This window comes from Stegostoma tigrinum, chromosome 43 (genome assembly GCF_030684315.1).
Source record: "Stegostoma tigrinum isolate sSteTig4 chromosome 43, sSteTig4.hap1, whole genome shotgun sequence".
NCBI lineage: Eukaryota > Metazoa > Chordata > Chondrichthyes > Orectolobiformes > Stegostomatidae > Stegostoma > Stegostoma tigrinum.
In genome coordinates, this window is record NC_081396.1 from 16,095,379 (window position 1) to 16,119,187 (window position 23,809).

Here is a 23,809-nt window from a genome sequence, read left to right on the forward strand (position 1 = left end):
CTGCAGGCACGATGTTAAATTCGCAAGACCATTGTAGAACACATTACCATGCTGATGCAAGGCAGGCGATGAGGCATTATGAGCTGGAAATTCTTGCTGCAGAAATTGTTGGAAAGGGTAATGTTCAATTGTTGCAAACCGTGTGGAAACATTACTCAAAAATATTATCTGGGCAGGGAAGGCTAAAAAAACACGACTGGCTTGACATTCATTTAATTCTGTTACGTTCACTTCCGTGTATTTGTGTCAAGTTGGGCTGACTGTGGTCATATGATCGACTTTTAGACAGTCTCGACCATTTACAAAATCGAAGAAAGCTTTTCTCCAATACAGCTGTAAACGTACTGAAACATTTTAATTCCCAATAATTGCGTATTTAGTGTAGAGAATAGCATTCAGTGCGTGATTAGATTGGAAACTAAAAGGCTTAGTTTGTATCAGAGATACTGGGAACTGCAGATGCTGGAGAATCCAAGATAATAAAATGTGAGGCTGGATGAACACAGCAGGCCAAGCACCATCTCAGGAGCACAAAAGCTGACGTTTCGGGCCTAGACCCTTCATCAAGAGGGGGATGGGGTGAGGGTTCTGGAATAAATAGGGAGAGAGGGGGAGGCAGACTGAGGATGGAGAGAAAAGAAGATAGGTGCAGAGAGTACAGGTGGGGAGGTAGGGAGGGGATGGGTCAGTCCAGGGATGACGGACAGGTCAAGGAGGTGGGATGAGATTAGTAGGTCGGAGATGGGGGTGAGGATCGGGGTGGGAGGAAGGGATGGGTGAGAGGAAGAACAGGTTAGGGAGGCAGAGACAGGTTGGACTGGTTTTGGGATGCATTGGATGGAGGGTAAGAGCTGGGCTGGTTGTAGCTCGCACACTTAGATCAATACCAGGAATGGCAGTAGAATCACTTTTCCAAATATTAAAACATGTTAAAAAATATAATCTGCACTCACCAGAACATATCAGGGTGACATTCTTGTGTCCACTGCAATCCTGGTGAGTCTCTGAAGACCGAGAACACTTCCCCAGATGAGTCTCATTGCCCGCACATTTGAAGACCTCACTAGCAATGAGCAGAGAACTGCCTCCCGAATGAGCAGAGCTTGAAACAGACACGGCCACTCCACAGTGAAGCTGTGCACAGGCCACGTTGGCGTTTTGCAAATCCCAGTCAAGACCACACACTGTTTTCCAGGTATCACCAAACTGGACCTCCAGCCTGCCAGAGCATGGGGAATTTCCAGATACCAACCTCGGAGCTCTGTGCTCTGAAATCATGAGGAATTAAATGATTACAACTCACATTATTGACTGATGGGCATATATCTGATTAATGGTAGATTTATCAAAATTCGACTGTGGAGTGTCCCGTCAGTTTCTGCGTGGTTGAAGCCCTGTCGACCTCATTTATGTTCGCCCCTAATTCCTAACCCTCAGCTGGTCCGAGAGAAAGCGACTTTCATCCCGAAGATAAATTATACAAAGTGATTCTTCCAGCCAACACGATGTAGAAAGTTATTATTCATTCGGTTGTATGTGAAATATTTCCGGCAGTACAGCTCTCTCAATGTAACTCCAAGTGAAATAACAAGGGGCACCTGTCCTTCCCCTTCACCGGGCTTTGAAGAGTAACAGGTATTCACTCTGCCGTAACCTTCAGTTACACAACACATTCTATAATGATACAGTATGAGCCAGTGAATCAGTTATTGTGATGTTCATAACGATTGGGCATTTATCGTTCGGCTATCATATCTCTTTGCGGTTTTGGATAGTGTCGCGCTGTGACACAGCGACATAGAAACAGCAGCCAGTTCTCACCTGAACAGATGACACCTGCATCATTGGCATGTGGATTGTTGTAGTGATCCCAAGTTGCTGATTTACAGTCCCGCAGAGCACGCTCGGTCGCATTGCACATAACATACCCCGTCACAATGGGTCCGGATCCTGGTCCAAAGTGAGAACGAAGCAGGGCAGAGACTGCAGTCCCACAGTCCAGCTCCCGACACACAACATTAACGTCTGGCAGGTCCCAGTTATCATCAAACACAGTCCCCCACAGCCACTTGTAATGAACCTCCACTCGGCCAGCGCAAGGACTGCCCCCGTTCCCAAGTCTCAGTCTCACCGTCTCTGTAAAACACAGGAATAGCAAATAAGGTTCACAAGGCAGATACATGCAATGTGTCATCACAGCCCACGTTCGCCATGAACCTGCAATGACTGTGAGGGAATGGTACAAATGCACTCTGCAATAATATAACTCAGAAAACGGACTGTATATGGTGAAAGGAGAAGGGTCAATTTTATTAAGTAGTGCTCACTCACTGAGAGAGATAGAGAAATGTGTTCACAGGAACAATTCCTATAAACGAGCCAACGTGAGAAGAATGATATTCATTATTGATTTATGGGACATGGGTGTCTCTGCCTGAGACAACATGCATTATGCATCTCTCACTGCCCCCTTTGAGAAGCTGGTAGTGATCTGGCTTCGTAAAACACTGCAGTCCATGCACTGAAGGTAGATACAGAATGTCATGTGGGACGGAATTCCAGGATTCTGCCAAACAAAATATTTCCAGGGTTGGATAGGGAATGTTTTAGAAGGGGAAATGGCAGCTGGTGGTTATCCCATGTATCTGCTGCTCTTTCCTGCTCGATGGAAGCGGCCTGGCATTTGGTAGCTGCCGGCTCAGGAACTTTTGCGAATTTCTGCAGCGCGCCTTGTGGATAGCACATACCGCTGCTGCTGGGCGTCGGCGGTGGAAGGAGTCTGTGCGGTGCCAGGCGAGTGGGCTTCATTGCCCTGATTGATGTTGAGGTTTTTGAGCTTTGTGGGAGCTTCACCCCGTTCAGTCAAGTGTTCAGAACATGTTTGAAATTCAGGAAAGTTGAGAGGAGCGTGTCGGGAGTGATCTGCTTTCCATCGCGTTCAGCACTGACTGGCGAGAAAACACGAAGGACCCGCCCTGGGATCATAATGCAGTGAGACGGTATATCCGCCCAGCGCAGCCAGCAACCTAATGGGATGTATGACACGCGACCGAGATGTCAATGTTCAACAGTGAGTGAAATGATTGAAAATGAGTTCCAGACAGCAGCACTGTGTGTTCCGCTGATGTTTTAAACCCTCCTCACTCATTGTCTCTCGATCTGAGAACTGCAGTTTGAGTGGAAAAACTGCTCACACTCTCTTCCCCAGGAATTCTGGAAATAGCGACCTTCAGGAGTATTGCATCCCCCTTCAGTTATGTCCCCACAGCTGGTTAACACATGAACATTAATGCATGCATATTAACACCACAACATGGTGTTCGAACAGACACACCAGACCATGGGGATTCTACTCCATGTGATAATGACATTAAATTACCTGTGCTCTCGGCCTGAGTGTCGACAAGTCTGCCTGAAAGACAAGGATATGAATAAAGGGTCAGGAATTAATACAACGCTTAGAAATAAATTCAAAATGCTCAAACGAACCGGGGATAAAAATTGCCATTACTTTGCAAAATAAACGGCGTCTCGAAATGTGAAATCATCATTTTATGCAATGCATACACATCAGGAAATATAACTTCCGCACAAATAAATGTGGACATGTCGTCTTTCCGAAATTGAATAAAATCGGCTTCAATTCAACAGTCACACTGCCAAAGCAATGTACTGGGACCTTAGTGAGGGACATTACAACCCATGTGTTGGCACTGTGAAGGTTTCAGAAAATTACTGATTGTTCTGCTCAGTGCTGCACTGCCGACTTACTCAATATCATTACGATCCCTGTACGCAGCATAAATATTTCCCGGGGGAGACAAAGCACGGCGCCCCATTAAAACAATGCAGGAGTTTTAGGGGGAGGAGGAACTGCAGATGTTGGAGAATCTGAGGTAACGCACTGTAGAGTTGGATGAACGCAGGAGGCCAAGCAGCATCAGAGGAACAGGGAAGTTGACGGTTTCGGGAAACATCAGCTTTCCTGCTCCTCTGATGCCGCTTGGCCTCCTGTGCTCATCCAGCTCTACACCGTGTTATCTCAGGACCTGAAGAGTTTTGTTCGATCAAAAATAATGAAATAAGCACCGGTTCACAGAACAAGTCAGCGAATACATCCTGAGAGCTCATTCCCTTTTGAGTTTTGCATTTGGCAAAATAAAAAATTTGGTTTCAGCTGCTCCCCGTGCTACATGGCCGCAGCAAGCTTCATCATGAACATATCCAACAGGAATTCTCAATTTCCCTATTTCCATGACATGTGGCTTTACTGTGGTTCAAAACAGATAGCTTACCATATCACTGTCAAAAAATAATTCTGTTTGTCAAAACAAAGAAAGGATATCTTTCATTCGAAGGGGCTTTTGCTATCACTTTCAACAAACTGCTCAATTCTTTCCATTTCCTTTCCTCATTGCCCTCATTATGTCACTTTTGGATTATTAGTTACCCAAGTCCAACTGCACTGGAGACGGGTTAGTAACAAACCCGTTTTAGATTTTTTTTAAAGTTTCAAGTGCATTCTGAGTTTGCCCTGTAAATGATAACATTTTGCACCGCTGCCCAAATGCTGTAGGAATCAAAACACATATTCAGTTTAATTTCAGTTGAAATGTCTCTGATTGCATGACAAAATGTAATGATTTCTTTTTAATTTCCTGCAAATTCTTTCCCATGCAACTTTTAAATAGTGTATAAACCGATAATTTGTTGCTTTCAGTCTCAGAATAAGTTTTCTTCTATTCTCACTCATTAAGCCAAGACGGACCATGAGTTAGATGGACACTCAGTGCTGGCCTGGGATTCATTCAGTCTCTGCTGTACACATTCGCTTTATTCCCCTTTATTTATTTACAGGATGAGGGCATCGTTGGCCAGGCAGCATTTATTGCCCATCACTAATTGCCCAGAGGGAAGTTCAGAGTCAAACACATCGCGTGGGTCTGGAGTCATGTACACGCCAGCCTGGTAGGGGAATCAGATTTCCTTCCTTGACGAATATTAATGAACCAGATTTCTTTTTCCATCAAGTCTCCAGAACAGTGGATAGGATGTTGATCTCAATGTGATATATCAGACCTTTGACATTCGTCTCAAACTGGGCAGTTTTCTCAAAAAAGAATCAACGTCAAATAAGTGGCATCATTCTGAACACAGTAACTGATGGAGCACTGTTACAAATGAAGACTATTCAAAAATTTTGCTTCTGATTCTAAGCTGGATGTATTGAGAGAATGAGTATGATTGCTTTGCAAAATGCATGCACATTTAAACTCTTTTCAAACTTTTCTATCCCACATGATAATTGGTTTGCAACGTAGCAGAAGACATCATTTTCAATGTATAATCACTGGGTTCGACAGATTTCACTCTGAAATACTCTATTCTTACATAGATTGAGACCTAAATCAAGCTGAATGTGTGCAACAAGAAACATGGCAAGTTCAATTCCAGTCTGCTTCAGCTACACATGGGATACAGGACTTTTATTTTCAATGGTACGCTTATTAGATTGAAGAATGTAATCACACTTTGATTGAAATCTACATAACTGAATTAAATATAAATCATGACTGGAATATGAAATAACAAATTACTGACATTGACAGAAATACAGAAAAACTGTCACTTTTAAACATGAATTAACATGGAATATAAATTAAGTAAAAAGTTAGGAATTATCACATTTATTCACGTCTTGTATTTCATGATTATCGTCACTAATTAAAGTGAAACACACCGAATGGATTTTGAATTATACCCACTTAGTAGAATAAATTCTAAGATAAAGAGTTGCTATCACAAGAAAAAAGAAAAACTGAGATGAACATTTCTCCTTTGAAGTGCTTCTCCCAATTGTTTCTTCCTGAACATGGACATTTATAACAGAGCAATAGTGTCGCAAGAGATCCATTGTTCGTAACTGTGGTACAAGGTGAACATTAAAATGGTTTGTGTAACTTCCGAGATTATATATCACACACTTCTCCAACTCTTTAAAAGAAAACCTTATAAACATAATGAAAAATCTGATCCAAGCGAATTGAACCCAAAAGGTTTCAAATAAAATTCAAATTCCAAGTGAACTCAAAAGGTGACGAATTAAATTGCCTCCAAGGAATTCATGAAAAAAAAAGCTTCTGTAATTCTCGCCCTCACGTAATGTGGATGTTCCTAGCCTCAAAGAAACGGAATTTTTCCTCAATTCATGCCACCACCAGACTAAACCAGACGTCCCCATATTTCTGAATAAACAGAAATGCAGTCGCAGAATTAATCTCCTCACATTAATTGCAACGTAAAGCATTCATCATTAAGAATAAATTGAGTGAAAATTTCAGGCAGGCTGTTTCAGTTTTCGGAACAGTTGTATTATTAACTAATATCTACAGAAACATAACAGTTCTGCATCAAAATGTTTAGACGAATTGTGAATGCTGACAAGTGACTTAAAATCACACTCCTGTTACTTACATGACAACACAGTCAAGCAGCCCTGGAGAGAAACACAACCTGAGAGAAATGTTTGTGATTGTGTGACCTCAATCGACGGCAAACATCGCATTTACTCGTGTTTTACAGACACTGAGTCCACTGTTCGCTCAGAATCTTCTGCACTCGAATGTAACAGAAAACGCGTCCAGCTCTTTCAAACTTCTGAACAAGATTGAAATTTTCTTTATTGTTTGCTTTCCTTAAGCGATAACACAATGGGCGAAATGAAAATCAAATCAAAACAAGGCGGGCAAACTGCCTGAAAATTTCTGTTCAAAGGATCTCTCAGTCTGGCACAACCCTCACTACAGAATGGGGAACAATTTTAAAATCAATTTAAATTTTCATAGCGTGAATATTGCCTGAAAATGACAATATTGTCAGTCGTGCCTGAGTTCACAGCAGCCTTCCCCCGACACAGAAAGCCAATTCTTCAAACCCATTTCCAGCAATGTGAGCAAAAACCCACCGCTGACTGAACAGCGCCATAATAACGTAGTTTATACACATCTGTTCGTGTGCACAATACTCTGCGGGAAAATGACAGGATGGATCCCGTCGGGTTCATCCCTGGGCAGACACTCCAAGTTATTTCACAGGATTCCTCATCACTAGAAGTTTCCAAGAGCGCAAAGGAATCGTTTGCTGGTGCTGAAAAAGTCACTAACTTAATGGACGCCTGGACTCAGTGCGCTAATACACGCTACGCTAGAAGCAGCTGCTTGGCATTGGGAGCAGGGTGTGTGTGTCCGTGGTAGAGAGGATCACACATATCCTCAGGAATGTGTCTTTGTAAATGATGCCTGGAGAAAGATGCAGTGGAATTTTTCAGCGCCCATCCAAAGAAGCTGCGTGACACAAGGCTCTGTTCCCTGCAATCTGTTCCCCAGAACCCACATTGTGACAAACATCAACTGCACCTGAGGACCATCAAGTCGGTGAAAGACGCTCTTTGGTCTCCCCGAAAGCTGTTGGTCTTCCAGACGAGGCAGTTGGCCCGACCCAGTATTACAGCCTGGAACATTCCAACGCCCAAGCCGACATGCTGAGGGATGCGCCAAAGCTTGGGCCAGCTGCAGCCAATTGGGACACTGCTGTCTGAAGCCTTTCTGCCAAAGTTAAATTGGGGCCCGTTCAGCTCTTGGACCTGCCTGTTTGCCTCAAATAAATGTAATTAAAATCTTATAAATGGAAGAAATGTCGTTGGTTTGTTTGCTTGTTGCAGTTCAACTCACTTCTTATTCCTTCACACGCGACAGAACAGAGCCAAACTGCTTTCGTGATGATGTATGCCTGTACAGATCATCTATAGATAAAAAGCACATTTTGGAAATAAAGGAAAGAAGTCTTTTGGAAAAGACGCTTATCTGATATTGTCGATATTGCCCGGAACAGTGACAGCCTTTAGACCAGATTCGGAAAATTACCAAAACGGCTAACAGAAACAAAATGAGCAGCCGACGCTGGAAATCAGAATCAAAAACAGAAATTCCTGGAAAAAGGCAACAGTTCTGGCAGTATCTGTGGGCAGAAAGCAGAGTTCACTTTTCAGGGTCAGTGTTTATTTCATGTTACGAAGCTGACTGTGTCCCTTAGCAGAACAATGATTGTCACCGTGTGCTCTGAAAAAATTGCATTTTGTGTCAATATTTTCTCTCGCACAGACTGATATTTATATTGTTATGACTTATATATCTCAGCAATGGTTGGCCTATAAGTATTAAAGGGAATATATTCAGTAGACCATAACTCACAGTTCAATAGCTGCAGTAGAAGCACGTTCAGGAGTGTTACAAACATCTTCTGACTTGCTGGTAGCAGGTTAAATCTGTACATGAGTTGAGTGCTGTTTCACAGATACTGAGGAGCAGTTAACGAATCAAATGTCACCTCGATTTCTGTAAGACTCAGTTCCTTGACCACGGGTTGTGCAGAGGCCAGTGTTTCTCTCCAACAACCACGAGGTTTTGATGTTTGCTCACTGTGAAATGAGCTCTCGTATTCTCCACCAATGAGAAGTGATGTGACCATGAATGGGCACATTGAAAGCGGGTTCCAAGCACTAGATTATCTTGAGAGATCAATGACGTTTAAGACTGTGGCTTGGAAGCGAGTGCCTACAGCGGAATCCATATCAGAGAATCACACGATCGCAAGAGGTTTCAGCGTCTTTGTAAAGATTGTGCAAATCATCATTTCCTCGGGCAGCTGGAGAAACATCTCAATTTCTGCTTCTGCTCTTTACACTCTTCAGGACACAAAATGGAGGACAACAACTTCAAAGCAGTATCTCAGTCCTTCCTTTGGATTACAATTCATCCTTTTCCTCCCCTCAGTGTTGGTATGCTGTCGGCTTTGGTCACAGCAGTGCAGACTCATGTTGATCTCATCGCACCAATCATTAACACTCATTCTGCATCTTCACACTCCATGTATCATAACCAGTGCTCCCTTTTCCCTTGCTCCTTGGAATACTCACCATCTGCTCCTGCCCATCCTGTCCACAGCACAAAAGCTACCATGATCCCGAACAGTGCCGTATTGGTTTCAAAACATCAACGTTTTAATCTCTACCCCGATGTTGCTAGAATGTTTACTTACTCCATTGTTTGCCTAGTTTTGCTTTAACTTCACCTTTCATTAGTTCTGAAAATATTAGCTCTTCAACTAACTTTCCAAATGAACTTGAACAGATCCCAAAAATAAGATTGTATCATTACTTTAGATTGTGATTGCCACATCTCACTCACTCCCTGTTATCTGCTGGTACGCCTGGTGTGGTTTAAACCTGCAGTGTTTGATGTCATGGCGCCTAGGGTGTTACTTCATTCAATTATAAATGTGAATAAAGCCTGAGGGCCTGATAATCTACATTTTTGGGCACTACAGGAGGGGGCAATACATTCGGTGGATGCTTGTTCTGCCATATTTCAGAAGGTTGGCCGATTCTGAGAAAATCCTCGTGTATGACTGTGAAAGAAATGCGACCCAACTGTTTTAAAATTGTGGAAAGGGCAGTCAGGGGCGTGTAGACTGTGGCACTAAGTGCAGTGTTACGGGAGCACTTTGCCCACTGTGTATCATGTGATAATACCCAAGTTGGAAAGTACTAACGGGAAGCAAAGGCAGAATGGATTTATGGGATGGAAGCCATGCTTGAGAACGCTACAGTTTTTGAGTTGTGCACTGTTTTGTAAAATAGGCTTGGTGATGTTTTCGTATTTTAGAATGCTGTTGATAAATCCTCATATAACAGGTTGGTGTTCAAAATGAAAGTTCTCACGAAGGCAGGTAATTTCCTGGCCAAGACAAAGATGAGGTTCGAGAACAGGAAAATAACATACTTTCAATGGAAAACTATGATAAGTGGTGAAATGAGATATCAGCTTTTGGACCTTAACTGTTCACAATACAGGTCAATGATTTGGATGAGGGAATCAAGTCACGTTTACTGATGAGGGCCACTCAAAGCGGTTTCACCACCATCCAAATAAGCTGAGTCAGTGAGCAAATACATGAAAGATGCAGTCTAATTTGGATTAGTACGGAATTAGCGACATTGAGGGGTGAGGAAAGAGGACACCATATCATCGTGTTATATAAATATTTCAGAGTTATGAAGTGGAGAGGAACAACGTGATGTGGGTGACCCTGTAGAGCAGCAACTGAATGCAAGAAGGCATGTTTGACTAGAAAGGTGTGTGGTAAATTTGTCTTCATTCAACAAGGGCTTCAGTACAAGAGCAAGGGATTTTTTTTTTCACAGATGCTGTCCAGGACATTGCAGAGAACGTAGCTGAAGTGTTTTTTTCGGGAGAATGAGAGATGATCTTATTGAAACGTGTCTAGTTATGCCAGGGCTGGGCATACAGCCTGGATCTGATGTTCCATCTCCTTAAGGGTATCCAAAAGAAAGCGTCAGTCTCTTGGGGCATGGGGTAGGAAGTTACGGTCAGTGGCGAGGATTGCTTTCTTAACTCAGTGGGTGATGAGCCAGTGGATTTCTCAAACATACAGCACTGTCATTGAACACATTCGTGAAGAGATGCCAAGCTTTCCCATCATTAAAGCATCTACATGAACTCTATGGGAGTTGAAGGCAACAGATAAAGCCCAAGAGGGCCATCAGGGACTATCCTATGAAAGAGAGAGAGACGGAAAGTGGTGGGTTCAACAGGAGGTTAACCACGCCTAAGCTTTAATTGGTGGAGGTCCCAAATAAAGTCAGCTGATGCGGGAAACAGTTAACTCAGTTGGCTCGACATCTGGTTTGTGATGCAGAGTGATGCCAAGTGGTATTTTAAAATAGTGTTTACATGCAGTCACGCCCCCCAGATAGTGCGGTGACTGGCAGTGTACCATCCTCGGCCTAAACACTGTTTTATAAAGTGATACCTATTCTACACCCCATCTAATGAAGGAAAACATTCTGTATGTCTTCTTTTCAAACCCGGCTACATGTGCTGACACTTTCAGGGATCTGAGAACCTGTACAACAAAATACCGTTGTTCCTCTTTTCTCCACACGGCCTGAACATTTGTTTTTTATATCCTTCCCTTACTGAGCCATTCAAAATGAATAATGACTCACTTGTCAGGATTAAATTATATCTTCCAATGTTCTGCCACATTTGCCAGGTGATGACAGTCAGACTGTAGCCTGAGACCATCCGCCTCACGATCAATAACACCATCAACTTTTCAGTAATTTTGTAACTGGTGAATTACACCTTCTACAGCATATCGAATGTGTAAATGTACATAACAAACAGGAAGGATTCAAACACCGAAACCTGTGCTAAGTCATTTGCAACAAGCTTCGAATCATAAAAATAACATCCACAGTCACTCTTTGCCTCCACTTTGAAAGCCAACATCGAATCAATTTTTCCAACTTTGGATCATACTGGATCTTACCTTTGTTACCAGCTTTCCATGTGGGTTCATGTCAAAGGTCTCAGTGATGAGACCATGTAATCCACATCAACTGCAATGCTGTCATGAATTTCTTTAATCCACTTTCCAAAAAATTCAGTAAAATTCATCACAGAGGATCGCTCTCTTCCACATTAATGTTGACAATCCTTGATCTATCCCTGCTTTTGGAAATGTTTATTCATTCTTTTGCCCAGAATTTGTTCCAACACTTTCCCTGCTCCTGGCATCAGACTAATTTGACAGCTATTATCTCACCTCTCCCTGCTGTCTTTAACAAGGAACAACATTATCTATCCTCCAGTCATTTAGCACTTCACCTCCGGCCAAAAAAATATTCAGTGTATCTCCCCAGAAATTTCCTCTCCTGTATCGAATAGCAGCTTTTGGATACAAAGCATCAGGCCCTGGGATTTATCCACCTTCATGACTGCCACAGTATTAATCACCTATTCCTTACTAATCTGAACATGTTCCAGAACCTCGCCATCCCAAACGAAAGCTCCAATTTCCTTGCCTTTCTGAATACAGATGAGGAATATTCATTTAACACCACATCAACCTCCTTTGGCTTCACACACAGATTGCACGTTTGCTCTGTCATCGGCTGCACTCCTCCCCTCTTCGATACTATATACATATGAAATGCTGGGGTGTGGCGGGTGGTAGAGCCACATGATTTTCTTATTCTTCTCTGCCAGGGATATGTCACCCCTCTCTATGGTCTCTTAATTCCTCTTTTTCTCAGAAAACACACACACTCTTTTCTCTCTTTTGTAGAGTCTGTCCTTTGTTTTCAAAGCTCTGCACCAAACACATTGTTCCATATTTTTCTTGGTCAAACTGGAATCCTTTGAACTCCAGGGTTCCCGAGACTAATATCCTGTTGACCTGTAGTCTCAGAAAACATGCTGACCATAAATGCTCATTGCATGACTTTTAAGAGACTCCCATTTTCCATATGAAATCTTGCCGACAAGTAGCTGCTCCAATTCTATTATTGCCACACCCTGGCTACTAATATTGAAGTTATCCTTCCTTCACCTGAAGAACTTAAATTTCTGCATTATCATTGTCCCTTTCCATCATTTCTTTGAAACTTATAGATTCGTGGACATGGTCCCCAAAATGCTCGGCCAGAGACAGTTCGATCTCTTGAACATCTACATTCCCTTGTATTAGGTCCAGCAGTGCCACATCTTCAGCATGGCCACCTGCAAAGTGACACAAGGTGATACATCAGATACATTTTAAAACGTCCATTCTGTTCAATCCTTTCACGCTGAGGTGATCCCTGTTAGTATGAGCAAACATTATACCTTGCTTGTATATCCCCATTGCTCTCACACACTGAGTGATGGAACAGAATGTCGGATCAAATAACCCACCCCTGCTCCTATTTTGTATTTGTCTACGTGAATGTTAGATTGAATGTAACATGCTCAGCCAACTTTGCTTCAGTTACCATTCACCTTTAAACTATCCGCTGCAAAACAATTGGACAGACAAACAGAATGATTTGTTCATGTTTTTAAAGATTTTTTTTATGCGATTTAGAATTCCCAAGCTTGCCCAGGAATGCTATCCACTCCGAATTCACCTTGCTCAGCAAATTCAAAGATCTGTTGAAAGACCACTGCCTTCCACTGTTGCAGCTCGAGCTTCAGGAATGGACAATCCTGAATAAGTATGCCAGACATCATTATCTCGGTCTGTTTAGTAGATCAATATGACAACTTTTTGTGGACAGAACTCAGCTCTTGTTTTTCGTAATTAATTTGAAAGTCGTCCATCTGCCATGGTGTGATTTGCAATAAAGCTCCCTGAGCTTCTGGATGAAGAGCGTTGCTGAATTTGCGGAGTGTAGTTTGACAATAGTACACTCCTTTTATTGAGTGTTGGTGGAGGTAGTGGATGGATGTGAATGTGGGGCCAATAATGCGAGCTTATTTGTCCTGAATGGCGTGGAGCTTCATGAGGCTTTTTTGGGGGCACACGCCCAGGCAGTATGGAGAGGATTAAATCACTCTGTTTTTCTCTTCACACAGACAAACACTGGACAATCTTTGTGATTGGCTGAGAGCCATGTGCCCCAGGAAAATTCAAACTGGGCATCACTGTGAAGTTTATTGCTGTGTAAGCACTGCTGTATATGTACTGTTAACTACCCCTTTAATCACATTATTGCTGATTGAGATTACGCATTTGAGACAATGCTTGACATGTTTGGCTTCAACCTGCCGTTAATGTAAGAAAAGGTGTGAGCATCTTTGCACACTGACTGTGGACACTACAAATACTGAGAGACTGAAACAAGATTCAACGTGTCCAATTACCCTCCCGCAGGTAAGTACTTATTGTTCAGGTGTAGACCACGTTGTATGTCATGTAAAGTGGTTGGGTCAACGAAGGCATTGGGAATTTGTGGAACTGTGTTCCTTTTACTTTTTCACTGAAGGCCCGTTACCAGTGTTGTTCCACGAGGATCAGTGTTCAGACCTCAGTTGTCCGGACTATACATTAGTGATGTGTTTGGCAATGTTGGTGGTTAGATGAGTAACATCTCAATAGTCACACATATCATTGATACAGATTTCGCATCCATATCTCTTCATATCTACGATAAAATCTGTGTTGATGTTTTGCTCTGGTTACACTCGCCATATCTTTCAATTGCACATCATGGATGAATGACATGTAAACCAGGACTATTCAGTCCTCTTTAGTTCTGATTCACAGTCAATAGTCAGGAAACGTTAACTCCACGTATCCCCCCGAGCTTCTGCAGCCTTATCCATGCTTAATTCCGACTTGCAACCAGCTCAGAACTTTGACTGCATTCCAATGGTTACAGATCTGGAACCACTTTAGTGTGTCCGGTGATGTTCATTCACATTACCAACCAAATCCCAGTCTAATTTGAGCTGATTTGCTCCATCTGTCTATGTCACTTTGCCGGAGCAATGTTTCACAGATATTGTGCTGAATTTCAGGACGCATTTTGGTCGTGTTGCGATAGAGGTTAACTTCCAACTAACTGAGGACATCGGATCATTCAGAGAGGAGTTAAATGCACGAGTGGAGGGGCTGCCTGGGAAATGCTGGACATTCCCTCTCCTTGATATGCACCAAGTGAGACACGGCGTATTTCCTGAAAACCTGTGGCAGCATATCTCAAAATACCTTGGAATTCGGCAAGATTTATAGAAGGCTCAGTGTGTGAAAACAGTTCACAGACTGCAGAACCAGCGAACCGTCAGTGTGCGCCTTGCCTTTCTGTTTAATCAACAGGAAACACCTGGCACCGCGGTAAATTCTATACTCAAATTCTATACTCCCTTTCAAATTAAAAATGACAGGTGAAAAACTTGAGTGAATTTGGAATTAACATTCAGGTTTGGTATAATCCCATTGATTATTGTTCCGGGTCACATCATGTCTCAGCACAAAGTTCACAACAACTGTGAACATGTAAACTTATTAAAGACTTACATCCTGAATGCACATACACAATTGCAGTAACGTCGTTAAAGGAACACAAACGTGTGAAACAAAATTTCACCGTGTCAGAGGTGGGCAAGCAGACTGTGATGAGAAGATGAAGACTTGAGTGATGTATATTGACAGGCAAGCAGAAGAAGCCAGGATTAGGCTGATTGAATTTCATGTGCAGAACTGTGAGGTTGCCGATTTTGTCTGGAAAAATAAATGGGCAAATTATTATTCAAATGGAAAGCAGATGCAAAGTGTTTCGGGACAGAGAGTTCTGGGTGTCCTTGTGCAAGAGTTCCAGAATCTGTGTATGCAGGTGCAGCATATCATCAGAAAGGCGTATGGAATTCTGGCATTTATTACAGAAGGGCCGAATAATTAAAGAAGTGTTCTCACAATTATATAACATGATGGTGAGACCACACGTCGAGAATTGTGCCCAGTTTTCTGTCGCCTCATATCTAATATCATTGTTTATTTCCCTTCACCACAGTTACCACAGTGAGATTAGTGATCCTCTCTCGCAAAAAGTGTTGTCTCTCCAAATGTGTCACCTGTTACCTGGTGGCCATGGCAGCGACAGGCCTCATGGTCATTATCATTGACTTGATATTGAGACACATGCCAATGGTTTATTACATCCATATTATCTTCCTGTATTCCGTCCCTGTGTTTAACATTCACGCCGCCCTGCTGTCTGCAGTCACTGACTGTTCTGTCTGGTTCACCGTCACTTTCAGCTTTGATCAAATTTTGGCCATTTGTTTCCACAAGCTGAAAAGTAAATATTGCAACGTGGAAACAGCGGCTGTGGTTCTGGGCACAGTGTCTGTGCTGAGCTGTTGAAAGAACACTTTCTGGTATTTTATGCTGACAGCTCGCTATTGGCTTTTGAACAGGCCCTGGTTTTGCCGTGTAACCAATGATGTTCGGGAATTTCGGTTCTGGGTCATCATCGAGTTTCTCCATCACATTCTCACGCCGGCTCTCCCGTTCGTCCTGATTCTGCTGCTCAATGTTTTCGCTGCCTGACACATTTTCTTGACCGGCCAAACCCTCAGGAGACTCATTGGTCAGAGAGTCAGAGAGTCAGAGACCCAGAAATGGAGAGCCGACGGAAATCCATCATTTTACTCCTTGTTATCTTAGCAAATTTCATCTTTTTCTGGTCAATGATAATGGTGTATTCTATTTAGAACCGAATGGTATCTTTACGCTCTTGGTCTAGCTTTATACACGAATTTGTTCAGGAATTAGGTTTTATGCTGTAGTTCCTCAGTTGTTGTACTAAGACTGCAATACATGCCATGACACAGACTACATTCAGAGAGCAGCTTAAGGTGCTATGAAACGTGCTTTAACTTCAATCAATCAATGAACTCAATAGTTCTGCGAAAAGAACCAAGCAAAACTCAAGGGATAGCAGGAATTTTTCCAATTATATTCAAATTCCCAGAGGGGGTAGCAATCTACCCGTACATGCCAGTGACCTCTTACTGAGGGTCCAGGGTTGAGGTTGAAGCTGTTTCTACGACAACACAATGACGGGAGAGATTGACATTGTGTTGAAAAGAAGTCCATGTAAAAGCTATCTCGCGAGTCATTGACTTGAACAAATTTCAGCGCGAACAGAAATGTGGACCCGTGATGAATGCTCTATATTGTTGGGATTGAGTATGTTGCCTTGCTCAGGAAATAGAGGTAGAGGTGTGGGAAGCAGTCAGCATCTGTCGATCTGGTAAATTAGTCTGTTTAATATTTCCATGACTTGGAGTGTTTGCATCTCCTTCTACCCACTCTCACTCCTCACCCCGACTACAAATCTCCAAGTCATCAGAAGTAGCATCCATCTTCTCATTATAGCTAGGTCTCTCATTGGGGAAGGTGAAGTCCAGTGGCATTCTCACTGAACAGTTAATCCAGAGGCCCAGGTGCCTCCATTTCATCAACACCTTCCACCCCAACCTCAAGTTCACCTCGACTACCTCTAACACCTCCCTCACCTTCCTGGACCTTCCTGTCTCCTTCTTGGGCAACCAACTAGGAACCAATGTCCGCTTCAAGCCCACCGACTCCCACAGCGACGCAGAATGCACATCCTCCAACCCGCCTTCCTGCTGCAATTCCAGCCCCTATTCCCAGTTCCTTTGCCTCCACCGCATCTGCTCCCAGGATGAGGTATTTCACTTTCGCACATCTCAGATTCCTCGCTTTTCAAGGACCACAAATTAAACAGCACAGGGTTTGAGATCGCCCTCAACTGTGTCTCCTCCATTTCAAGCAACTCATCCCTCACACCCCGTCCCTGCAAAAACCACCAAAGGAGAATCCGCCTCATCCTCATGTTCCACCCCACCAACCTCCAGATCCAATGCATCATCCTCTGAAACTTCCGCCATCTGCAATCCGACTGCACCAACAAACACATTTTTCCTCCCCACGCTTGTCTGCTTTTCGGTGGGACCATTCTCTCTAGGACTCCCTTGTACACTGCACACTCCCTTCCAACCCTACCACAACCAGAACTTTCACCTGCAACCACAGGAAGTGCAAAACCTGACACCACACCCCCTCCCCAACTCCCATCCAAGGCACAAAGAAGAATTACCACATCAAGCAGATGTTCACCTGCACATCTGCCATTGTGGTATACTACAGCTGCCGTACCAGTTGTAGCATCCTCTACATCGTGAAAACCAAGCAGAGCTTTGGGGACTGATTTGCAAAACACCCATGCTCGGTTCATAATAAATAACTGCACCTCCCAATCACAAACCATTTCAATTCCCCCTCACATTCCTTAGATGACATGTCCATCCTGGGCCTCGTGCAGTGCCACAACGATGCCACCCAAAGGTTGCAGGAACAGCAACTCTTCTTCTGCATGTGAAACGTGCAGCCCAACGGCATCAATGTGGATTTCACAAGCTTCAAAATCTCCCCTCCCCCGACTGCATCCCAAAACCAGCCGAGCTCGCCCCCGCCTCCCTAACCTATTCTTGCTCTCGCCTAGCACCGCATTCCACCTCAAGCTGCACCCCAATTTCCTACTTACTAACCTCATCCCACACCCTTCATCTGCCCGTCCTGCCCGGACTGATCTATCCCCTCTCTATTTCTCACCTACACTCACCTCTAGTGGCTCCATCCCGACCTCTTTAAGTTGTCTGCCTCCTCCCAACCTATCTTCTCCTCTATCCATCTTCGATCCGCCTCCCACTGTCTTCCTATTTATTTCCGAGCCCACTCCCCCTCCCACATTTCTGATGAAGGGTCTGGGCCTGAAACGTCAGCTTTTGTGCTCCTAAGATGCTGCTTGGCTTGCTGTAGTCATCCAGCTTTACACTTTGTTATCTCGGATTCTCCAGCATCAGCAGTTCCTATTATCTCTGGTGGCCTTGGAAACTGGGGTCGAAATCCATCATGGCAGATGCTGGAGTCTGAATTCAATTTAAGAAAACTCCCGAATTGAGAGTTTAAATATGTCAATGGTTGGAAAGTGGGTCTGATTCACTCTTGTCTGTCAGGGAGAAAAACTGTCATCTTTAACTCATCTGGCCTCCATTACAACAGCAATTTCGCTTAACAGTCTTTCAGTCAATTACGGAATGGGTAACAATGAATAAACAAAAACTAATTCTGTTCCACCCAATCCCATTGCAATAGTCCAACCGGCAAGACACCATACTCAATGCACCGCCTCATATCATAGAACATATATCGCTACAGCACAGGACCAGGGCGTTTGGTCACCATGTTCTGTTGATCATGATGCCAAATTAAATTAATCCCTTCAGCCTGCCCTTAGTCCATATCTCTTCATTCTTTGTATATCTTTGTGTTGATCAAAAAGTCATTTAAAGGCCTGCCCCCTGGTATTAGACACGTTAACTCTTGTGGGAAACAAAATCTGACTGTCAACCCTACCTATGCAAATCAAGTCTCCCCTCATTGTTTCATGCTCCAGCGTAAACAACTCGAGTCTGCTGGCCTCTCTTTATAACTCATACACTGTAATCCAGGCAGCTTTCTTGAAAACCACTTCTGTACTCTCTCCAAAGCGTCAACATACATAATTTTCTGCAACAAAATAAATGCGACTTAGCCAAACTTTTCTAAAGCTGAAACATGGCTTTTTGGCTTTTGCACTCGACGGCCTGATCAATATATGAAAGAATGCCATATGACTTCTTACTATCTTATCTACTTCTGCAGTCACTTTCAGAGAGTTGTGAATTTAAGCCCAAATCCCCATCTCTACATTTATACTCTTCAGGGTCCTGTCGTGAACTGCAAAATTTTCCTCAACATTTAATCTCCCAAAGTGCAAACTCACACTTTCCAGGACAAACCTGTATCTGCTGTTTCCTCAACTATATTGGCATCTGAAGTATATACCGCTGTACACTTTCATGATTTTCCTGAATGGTTCCAAAGAATAGGCAGTAAGTTGACATGTAATGCCCTCAAGGATGAATTTCAAGAAGTTTGAAACGTTCACTGATGATCCTGTGATTGGGGGATTACTTGAAACCCAGTGGTTTGGGCGAAATGTTGGACACTCTCTGTACTGAGGCAGCTATCTTCTACCTCCCCTGGAGTATTGCTCTGCTCCGGGCTTATCGGGCGAGTACAAAGACAGGGAGGCCCATTTCCAAGTACAGTAGTGGAACTTTTCTGCTCGACTCCCCATCAGGCGCATAAGTGCACATGTCTGTTTTCCAGACTGGCGAAGCATTGGGAATTTCGCCAGCACCAGCATCGCAAGAAAATATCTGCTCTGAAACAAGAAAAACTCTCCATTAAAACAAATTACACCAATAATGTCTCTCATTGTTTCTTGATGACCACTCAACTGATTAATCTGGCACATTCATATGTAAAATGTTCCAAGTATCAACGTAAGATGTGTGCAGCCTGGAAAACAGTGTGTGGTCTTTACTGAGATTTCAAAAATGCCAATGTGCTCTGTGTGTAGCTTCATTGTGTAGATCTGAGACAATTCTGAGGAAGGGTCACCAGCCCCGAAACGTTAAGTCTGTTTTCAGATACCTGTCCTTCCACTGCACCAGATTGTAAAGAAGAGCAGATACCCACCTCTTCCATTGCCTTCAATTATTCACAGATTATACGATGAAATCAAATAAATCTCTTGTCCTCTTGTTAAGAAGTTAATAATGATTGGACAGTTGTTGTTCTGTTGTCACATCCGTTTCTGGTTTCAGACAGCACCGGGTTCTGATGCAGCCACAAAGAAACGGCAGCATATTTTTAACTGAACAGATGACAGCAGCATCATAGGAGTGTGACCAGGGGAAATGTCCCCATTCCACTGATTGACACTCCCCCAGAGCACACTCAGTCCCTCTGCTCTAAAGATTCTTGGTCACAATGTGTCTGAGGCGTGGTCCAGAGAGAACCCTGTCCAGGGAATTTATTACAGTCCCACATTCCAGCTCCCAATACGTACCAATAGCGTCCCACAGGTCCCAAACATAACCATCTACAGTCCCCACAATCACAAGTAGTGACCCTACACTCAGCTAGAGCAAGAACTGCCCCCATTCACAAGTATCAGTTTCAATATCTCTGTTGAGGACAGAAATGGGAACCAATGTTAACCTATGATTATGAATGCTCCCATTGTAGCCCACATCTCGCATTCACTATGCGCATTGTGAGGAGACACTGCAAATGCAATCTGCCATATTGTGAATGTTGAAAGGGGTACAAAGTTTTTGTAAGAGGCGTTCACTCAGAGAAAGCAAGCGACAGAAAAATATTTCCACAGAAACAATGATTCTAAATTGGTGAATGTAAGAAGGTTGATCTGATCAATCTATAGGATGCGAGCGTTGCTGGATGGGACCAACTTTTGCCAACCTCTCTGAAGTATCCTCCCCTTTGGAAAGTGGGGTTGATTGTCCTTGTTGAACGGCTACAGTCGGTGTGCTATGTGCAGATTCATAATGTCCGTAGCAAGGGATTTCCAGTATCTTGACCAGCGACACAGAAGGTACAATGATATATTTCCAAACCAGAATGGTCAGTGGCTCTGAAAAGATATTGTAGAGGTTGCTGTTCATTGTACCTACTGCCCTCGCCTGTCCACAAGAAAGAGCCCATGGGTTTGAAAAGTGCTTTCTGAAGATCTGTAGTTGATTAGGTCTACAAAATCATGAGGGGTATAGACAGGGTGGATCGCAAGAAGCTTTTTCCCAGCGTGGGGGCCTCAATTACTCGGGGTCATGAGTTCAAAGTGAGAGGAGGAAAGTTTAAGGGAGATATGCGTGGAAAGTTCTTCACAAAGAGGGTGGTGGGTGCCTGCAACGCATTGCCAGTGGAGGTGGTAGACGCAGACACGTTAGCGTCTTTTAAGATATAATTGGACAGGTACATGGATGGGCAGGGAGGAAATGGACTCAGATCATTTGAAAATAGATGACAAGTTAGGCAAAGGGTCTCGATCACCGCAGGCTTGGAGGGCCGAAGGGTCTGTTCCTGTGCTGTAATTTTCTTAGTTTTCTTTGTTTTCTTTGTAATTTCTGAAGTGTGTGTTGTAGATGGCACACAATGCTGCTACTGAACACTGGGGGTGGAGGAAATGGATGTATCTGAATGTAGTCCCAATCAAGCGAATTGGAAAATTGCTTCTCCTGGATGGTGTGGAACAGTTTGAGTGTTGGTGGAACTGCACCCATCATGGGAAATATTTATGAAAAAAACGACATTAATTTCTGGAAAACCACAAGAGGCAGGACCAGTAAAGTTGTCTGTCATATTGTGCACTGAGTGGCGAGAAAACAAAAGGATCCTCCCCAGGAGCTACAGAAAATGAAATGGTAATTCCAGCCATCACAGCAAGAAATCTTATGAGATGCATGGTCAATTGACCACGACATCAACGCTCAATAATGAGTGAAACAATGTAAATGTTTGTCCAACAAGAGCACTGTGAATGAAATTGATCTTTCACATTCTCCCCATTCGTTGTCTCTCGAACTGAGGACAGCAGTGTCAATGGGAGATGATCCTTAACACTATCCTTATTAATTATGTCTCAATCGGAGAATAGCAGTGTTGCGTAGGTCTTGAATCCTCACATTCTTCGCTCCTGTATCCTGGAATTATGAACATTCAGGAATAATGTATCCCCCTTAAATTGTGCACAAATGCTGTTTAACACATCAACATTAACACATGGGCATTACCACCACGAAATTCTTTTTTATAGGAGGCAACAGAATATAGGGATTCCACTTCATATGACAATTACATGTGATTACCTGGACTTCAGCCTGAGTGTTCAAAAGTCTACCTGAAATAGAGGGATGTGAATTAATGTGTTATGAATCGATACAGCACTTCGAAAACAATAAACAGATATAAAAACTCGAGGTAAAAGAATTACCTTTGCTTTGTGAATTAAATGATATTTGGAAATATGAAATCATCAATTCATGCAAAACTTACAAAACGAGAAATATAATTTCTGTAGGGCACAAACGTTGTCAACCTTCTTCTCAATTTCACTAATTTGTTTGCACATAGATAGACACTGCCAACCCAATGCAAAGGGAAATTTGGTGAACCTCTTTGGGATCCATGTGTTGGCAGTGTGAACATTTTCACAAAATTAATGACTGCACTTCTCGGTGCTGTTTTGTCACTTTATTCAACGCTTTCATGATCCCTATAGAGAGTTTTAACGACACCCAGTGGCAAAAGCAAAGCGTCCCCATAAAAAATATTTTTCAGCCATATTAAATTTCTACTCGATCAACATTACTGAAATAAAGTACAACTAACATTACCTAGATGGCAGCAAACTGCCGACTGCTTAATTATTTGTAAGTGTTGGCATCTTAAATATTCCGCTTTATCCTCCTCTTAGACTACATGATCACAGCATTATAAGTGTTAATAATCACACAGCAGCAATTGCTAATTTATTCATTTCGAGTACATGCAGTTTTACCATGGGTAACAAGCGACAGATTAACATGTAACAGCCTAAAAACAGTTTTAGTGGGCAAAACAAAGGTTAAAAAAATGTTCTGTCCTGTGCAAATTTATTCTTGATCAGACCCCAGCCAGATCTCCTTCAAATGATCCCTCAGGGTTTTTATTAAATTACATCCAACGTCATCATTACTTCTCTTTCTGGTCGTCAACTCCACAAGATAAATCCATTCACAAAAAAAAACGCAAAACAAGTAAGACACAAGAACGAACGGCAAATAAAGTACTGGTTGGAAGTTTGAACCTTATGGAAAGGAAACTGGACACAGCATCAGTGCGAGCAGCATATGTGGAGAGAGAAACTGTGTTAATGGTACTGCTTTTTTTGGTGTTTTTCAGTTAGGAAGAGGAGCCATACCTGAGTCGATATGTTAACTACATCTCCTCTTTCATCAATGCCGCAGGACCTTTTGAGTTTCTCCAGCACAACTTGTGTTTGCTTAAAACACGATGCTATTATTCCAATTCTACAAAAATAAAATGATGTTAGTATATTTAAATCAAGTTCCTTTGATCATACATTAAACAGTTTGTAAAATAATGCATAACACATTCAAATTTGAAAACGTAAAAGTTAATCTTTAGCATAGTGATGACAATCATTGTTGACTACAACATACCTGAGAGACACAGACAGCAAATGTACTTCAAAGGAGATGATATATTTCAGCCTTCTATGTATAAAACACAATATTATAAATATCAATGGTTCAGGCAGATGAGGTGTAAATTAACGAACCAAATCTTGACGCATTGGCATCTCTTTCCCAGACAATTCCGACAACATCGTCTCTTCAATATTCTTGAAGAGAAGAAGGCACAAAATCACGATTTTAGCAAATAACTAGTTAATAATTATGGAACT